The sequence below is a fragment of the Calliphora vicina genome, chromosome 4, assembly GCF_958450345.1.
Source record: "Calliphora vicina chromosome 4, idCalVici1.1, whole genome shotgun sequence".
Taxonomy (NCBI): Eukaryota; Metazoa; Arthropoda; class Insecta; order Diptera; family Calliphoridae; genus Calliphora; species Calliphora vicina.
Window position 1 is genome coordinate 6,000,900 of NC_088783.1, and position 7,282 is coordinate 6,008,181.

A 7,282-nucleotide genomic window follows, 5' to 3' on the forward strand; every position below is an offset into this window, starting at 1 on the left:
GGCAAGAAAAGATCATTAAACTTTTTGCTTAATACATAATGTTACCATCTGATAATCATGTATTTAATACTTTCTTTATATGTAAATATTCAGATATACTTACTTTTAGCTAGTATCTTTATTTAGATTTTTATTATTGCATGATATAAGGTAGGTTTTTTGAATTCAATACCTTGAAATTGAGAAAGTCATAATAGTTGTCGTCATAACGCTAAATAACAATCTCAGTGTTGCACCTTGAAGCTTGAAGCAATTATTAATTGTTTTTTTTAAAGAAATTTTATAAATTTCTAATTGTTCCCATAATTAAGATCCTAATTGTAGGCGAAGTATCAGTTCATCAAAGGACGATCGTTATAGCGACATCTCTCATATAAGGATCATTAATAAATGTGGTAGAAATCAAATACCTGTTTCAAATTTTTTAAAACTTAATACACAAGTTCTTTATGGTCATACAATATTATTAAGTTTCTCAAACATTTTCAATTAGCTTTGTTTTGTTTCTTATCGAAGTTCAAATTTTATTTAAGAATGATGTAAAATCGCTCAATTTCAATTATATATAACTTTTTAAACGCTTATCCTATTTTTACAATATTGGTCTCATAGTAATGAGAGAAAACAAATTCGTAGTAGGAACCGAAATTGTTGCCAATCGAATGATTCTGCCGTGGTGAATTTTGTAGTTGTGGTAACAAAAGTTTGGTTGTTTCAACCGAAATTCTTCCCTATTAATTGATTTTCTCATCTGAACCGCATCATTAGATTTGCAACAAATTCGGTTGCCATTACGAATCTGTTTTCTCTGTGAATATATTTTCCTAAAAATCATTTTCTGTAGAACATAGGCTATTGACTCAAAAAATTGCGTTGAACAAATGATATCGCAGAAAAAGAGAATCTAAAGAATGTTCTATAAGCACTTGCATGGATAATAACACATACAAAATTTAGAGTGGGACCATATATGAATCTCGAAATAATGAACATTTCCTTATTCAAAAAAATATATTTTTGGGCATATCTACATATTGTCACGTTTTAACCTTTTCAAAACGTTAGTTTATTTCCTTTAAATAAACCGGATACTTTTGATTGCAAATAAAAGCCGTTTAGCAGTTTAAAAATTGTAACAACTCTTTATTTATTTAAAATGTACAACAACAGAATTAAATAGTCACTCAATGTTTCTAATAAAAGTGCTAAAATTAAGCAGAAATTTTTCCACACAACAACAAAGCTTAATTTGTTTATCAAACAAAACACAGCTCACTTTAAGGCACTCAGTTTATGTTTCTTCCAATAGCGTTTCTGATATACTGACTCACGACTGCAACCTCTGCCACTATTTATAACACTGAATTACCATCTAGAAAGCTCTATTTCTACAATGTTCTTTAACTGAATATTCGAATTCGAATATACGGTCGCAGCAAACAGCGTTACCAACATACGATCAATGATCAACTGAAAGCTTTTATTTAATAATGCCCACAGATATGTTACAGTTTGCTATTACAGCACTGTTATTTGAAAGCATTATGCTACTTTTAAATCAGCCCTTAAAATCGTTATATTTGAATTCAAGTACAATATGTAATTAGTTGTCCGATTTTTATAAACTTAGTCTTCTATAAACAGGTAGGGACATCGATAAGCTCTCACATATTTAACACGGCTTGATTTAAATGTCTATATAGATTTTTACTAATTTTTTATATCAAAATGGAAGTATCCTTCGACTTAATTATCATTTCACTTAAGCGAATTGTTTGTTGAAATCAGTCAATATATCCGCTATAGACCCGGTTTCGGTCCACAATTGCTGAGAAAATAAGACTACCTCGATTTTCATCTATATCTGCATTACTAAGTCATTAATATAGACAATATGATAGATATTTCAAAGATCTCTCCAACGATTCATAGTAGGGCAGAATTAAAATCTTTTAGAAATAAATCTGGCATTTCTAAACGGCTGGTCCGATCTGGATGTGACTAGTCAGAACCATTGACTTGTTGTTGAATTAAGAAAATTTATAAAAAAAGTACAATATTACAACGGAGTTTTAAAGTATCATATTTTTGATTCTAATTGAGTTATTGACTAGATTTTTTTTTGTAAGACCAAAAATTAACTTATCTAAACTAAAAAAATTAGTTCGGAATAAATGTGAATCAAATTGTTCCTAATATATGCAATTCTATTAAAATTTTTATACAAATTTAAGTTTTAGAAACTCAATAAATAAGTAATAAAATATTTATTAACAAAATTCTATGAAATTTCCAACGTTTTTTAAATTTGTCATTCTAAATAAGAAAGTGTAAAATAAACTTGTCCAAAAGAAATTCCATTCCAAAAATGGTATTTTTTACAATTTTGCCCATTGGATCAACATTTCCTTCGGGGCTTGGAAAATACTTTGGGGATAAATAGGGAACACATCAAGGTTTCCAAAGTTGCTTTCCGTTGTTTGATCCCAGCTTTGGGATCATGTGGCACAAAGTTTAAAATTTGATAAAAAATAGGTCAAATACCAAAATATTCTTCGTAAGATACCTTACAGAAAAACATAAAATTGTTATACTATGTTCTTAATGAAAGTTTTTTTTTCCTTTTCGCACAAAAAACAGCAAAAATCGACTATTTTTTTGAATTTTTTAATTTAAAATCGTTTATTTTTGGATCCATAATTGATATTGCTGTAAATTTTTTATAATATTATTATTAATATAGTTGTTTAACAGTCCATTCGAGTTCATTCTGTCCAAAAGTATTTATTTTAAAAAGAGCAGACCATGTTATGGCAACATTTTATAATTTTAATTTTGAAATGCCAATAACTCGGAAATTATAAGAGATAAATAGCTCACGCCGCCGAGAGTTTTCCAAAAATATAAAAATCTTTGAAAAAATGGCACGTGTTTAAACATTTTACATGTCGGAGTACCTTCGACTTTGAGTCCACATAGCGCAGCTCCTGGAGCATTTGTAGGGCCCATTTTATTCCAATCGGATCAGTCGTTTAGAAATGCCAGATTTATATCCAATAAATTTTGATTTTTTTAATACAAATTTCTTTTCACCAAAAAATATTTTCAATCTTTATATTAAAGTATACTTTTGGTGAAGGTTAGGATCATAGACAACAACTAGATAGGTAACTGAGAGCCAAAAACCTAAGTCTGTTGTCAAAAACCTAATTCATGAGAATGTATTGCATGTATTTTGTTATTGTATCACCCGTATGTGTGAAAAGAGAGTAATTTTTCCATATATATTACTCTCTCCTTCCGTTCTATGTGTTTATTCTATGGGTAGGATCTTTTTTACTACAATAAAACCCAATCGAATATATAGCTTTGTAATAGAAAAAAATTTAAATCGAAGATTCATTAGCTTTAATATGAAATCTAAAATAATAAAATCGGGGGCGTTACTCTCTATTGCTATGAAAGAAAAATGGTACCTAATTGAACAATTGGTACCCTTTCCTTTATTGCGTTTTCGCATCGCACCAAAACTTTGTTTAAAATGCTTTTATTTACAAGTTTTGACATTTCATTTTGCTATAGCGTATTTAGTGGGCCAGTGTTGCTTATTTGTCAACTTATTTTGCGAAAGCGTTTGCGGAGACGATACAGAGTACTAAATTGTATTCTTATTAGGGTTCTATAAGTCGATTGTTCGATTGTTCGAACAATCGACTTTTTGCTGAAAAAAGTCGAAATCGACTTTTTGGTCGGAAAAAAGTCGAACAATCGATTATGTTATCTCAAAGGTCGAAAAAAGTCGAATAGTCGATAAAAGTCGAAAATAGTCGATAAAAGTCGAAAAAAGTCGAATAGTCGGTAAAAGTCGAAAATAGTCGATAAAAGTCGAAAAATGTCGAATAGTTATTATACTAAAACTATTACAATTTGGTACACTTGCATTTTTTGTAGTGTATGCTAATATAAATAATAAATAAATGTTTATAAATTAAAGCTTTTTTCTACACAACGTTCTTCTAACTATTATCGCCTTGATAAATTTAATTTTTATTGCTAAACATTACAAAAGACGCATTGTTACAAGAAATGGTAAAAAGTTGAAAATAGTCGGAAAGTCGGAAATAGTCTAAAAAAGTCGAAAATAATCTAAAAAAGTCGATTTAAATAAAAAGTCGAAAGTTCGAAAAGTCGACTTTTTAAAAAACGGAAAAAGTCGAAAGGTCGAACCCTAATTCTTATCGTATTTAGCTTTCGCATCGAACTTGCTTTCGCGTCGCAACTGACTAACTGTTCTAAAAGCACGCATCTATTAAAAAATATGAACTTGGAAGCTACATATATAAAAACCAAAATAAAGTGAACTTTTTTTGTATGGCCATGAAAAATATCTATACCAAATATATTCGAATTCAGAAGAGTAAAGGTTTTTTATTGAAATTTTTCGTTTCATTTCAAAAGGTAGCAAATTTATATTGTAGAAATTATAAACGGAAATAGATTGTGTACTTGGCTAAAATGTTACATGCGTTTTTAATGACTACCCAAGATGAAGCATGTTTAATTTCATAACAAAGTTACTTGAATTTCAACCAATTTTATTAAAAATCGTTAACCAAACAAATCATAAATTAACCTTCAATCCCAATCTTGCTGAAATTATGTATCGATTTGTGTCTAGTATTTTTCTTATAACATATAACAATAAAATTTGTTTATTAAAATGTTGGAATTCAAGATCATTATAACATAACTACACTATTATAGTAGTTTTCCTTAGAAGCTGAAATCATCAAATAACTAACAAACATAAGAAATATTTTTGTCAAAAATATTGTATTTTTTACGAAAATACAATCTTAATAAAAAGCTTTTATGAAATGACTCTACCATTTTAAATAATAAATTAAGATTTTAAAAGTTGAAAACAAAAAACTAATCTTTAGTTTATTATTTATATGCTCCATGTATTCATACATATAAGAATACAAGTAAAATTATTTTGTTCCTTATTACTCAACTGATAAAATAATTCATGTTAAATTATGATTTCTTTTTATTATTTTCAATTATGATTTATTAACGAAGATAATTTCACCAAGAATGTATACAAATGCATGTAAATGTACTACATAGTATAAAATGAGTAATTTTTAATGTAAAATTACAGAAAATGCGTAACTTTAGTCACAATGTGTTTATCAAAATTAATTACATATTACATATTTTATCTGCAAAAATGCATACAAAATTTAGGTTTTTGAATGTTGTGCGTAGAATACATTTTATAGACATAAATTGAATATTCGTATCTACTTTAAGCTAGAGTTTTCAAATAACCGAAATATTTCAAAACCATGGTTTCGCTTTTAAAAATCTAAAAAAATTGTCACTTCGATTTACCCTTGAAAATACATTCAATTCGAAAGAATTTTCGTTTCGTAATGCCTAATAGGGGGGTCAGACGGCATGTATTGCTTGTGTATTGGGACATGTATTCGATACATATGGAATTCCATGTGTATGTCAAAATTCACGTTATACATATGATTCATAATTTCCACGTTCAAACGTACATATGTAATTGCATGTGACATAACCTCTATTAGTTTATATGTTTGTTGTTTTTAACAATATATTTATTTAAAACATTTTTAAATCATAATATATATATTTAATGCAATGAAATTAATTTTGTTATGATTTTTCTTTACTCTTTTTTGTTTTGTTTTTTTTATTTTGCACTCACACAGTGTTGTATTTCAAAATACAACTCTGTTATACACACGAAAATAGAACATGCTCTAATTGCCAAAAATGTCACGAGTAATACACATGTATTTTACATACATAAAGTTTCATATGGATCACACGGTATGTATATGTTTACATATGGAAAAATGTCCCAATACATGGCACAAAACACAAGCAATACATGCCGTCTGACCCCCCTTTAATTGATGTATAAATTTTCCCAAAATGGGTTCAATAGTTTTAACGCCTTTATGCGAAAATATGCTTATTAATAAGCATTTTGAAGGCAAATATAACAAAATATGCATTATTAAAATATGCAAAAATATGCCCTAACAAATCGAAATGTGTGATTCGGATAGTCTACATGGTATTTGGACGTATAAATCCGCCCATACTGATTATGATGCCCTCAGACAGGTTTTTTTTGAGATTGGAGATTAAATTAAGTTTAATCTACGGATGCTGTTTTTGGGTTGTCGATTATTTTGTTTTATTTGACAGTTTAAGCGTCCAATATTGGCGGATTAATATCTTGAATTGTGTGTGAAATGGATCATTCCAGTGCTAAAGAAGTTTTAAGTGACTGGAAAATATATTAAACAGCTTTTTTGTTTAATTAGTTTTTTGCATTTTTTCTTCACATTTTTCTTCTTTTTCTTATTAATATTTTACTTTTTCTTTTCATATTTTACTCACTGTTTTGACAAAAAATGTGACATTTTCTGACGTTAAGCATGTTAATATTGCGAAGTTTAAACCAGAACATTAAAGTGGATTAAAGTTAGTTTATTTTTGTTTTTAGATTAACTAATCTGATTATAACTTGAAATTTTATCTTCAAGTCAAACCCCGGCCCTCAATGTGCCAATAATATGAAACTAATGCTGCTCAAACTGTATCTGTTCGGATTGATAAATTAGATTTTCAATATTGTACTTAGGTTAATAAAAATTGTATTTTAACCCCAATTAACAATAAGTCTGGTTAAACTGACAGTTTTCATACAAAAATAATTTAAACCGACAGTATAACAATTAGTTAAAACATAACCAGACTTCGTGTTAATGGGTGTCAAATTTTATTGTTTCATAGCCTTTTATTGAGTTATAGTTTAACTGAGAATAAATTGAACTTAAGATTGCTTTGAAATTGAATTTCTATTAAATAACTACACGAAATAAAAAATTGAAATATTCTTAATTATTTCTACATTATTTTATTTATGAAAATTTACCATTTTAGCAGAATTTCACTCAAATCTTCATAAAATGAATTAGGAACTAACCCCCATTTTCTCAATATCTGGTTATCGTTTTTCGTAACGATAAACCTCCAATTAAAATTTTTTTGTTATGAGAACTGTCAAATTATCGTCACGATAAAAAAATAACCAGAGCTTGAGAAAATGGGGTTAAATCTGATACAATTTGGATCTACGGCCTACAAATCACATAACTGGTAAGTAGTACTATATTTCCTATCGACCATTTAACCACCGGCATTTATGCAAATTCTCAAAAAATTATTT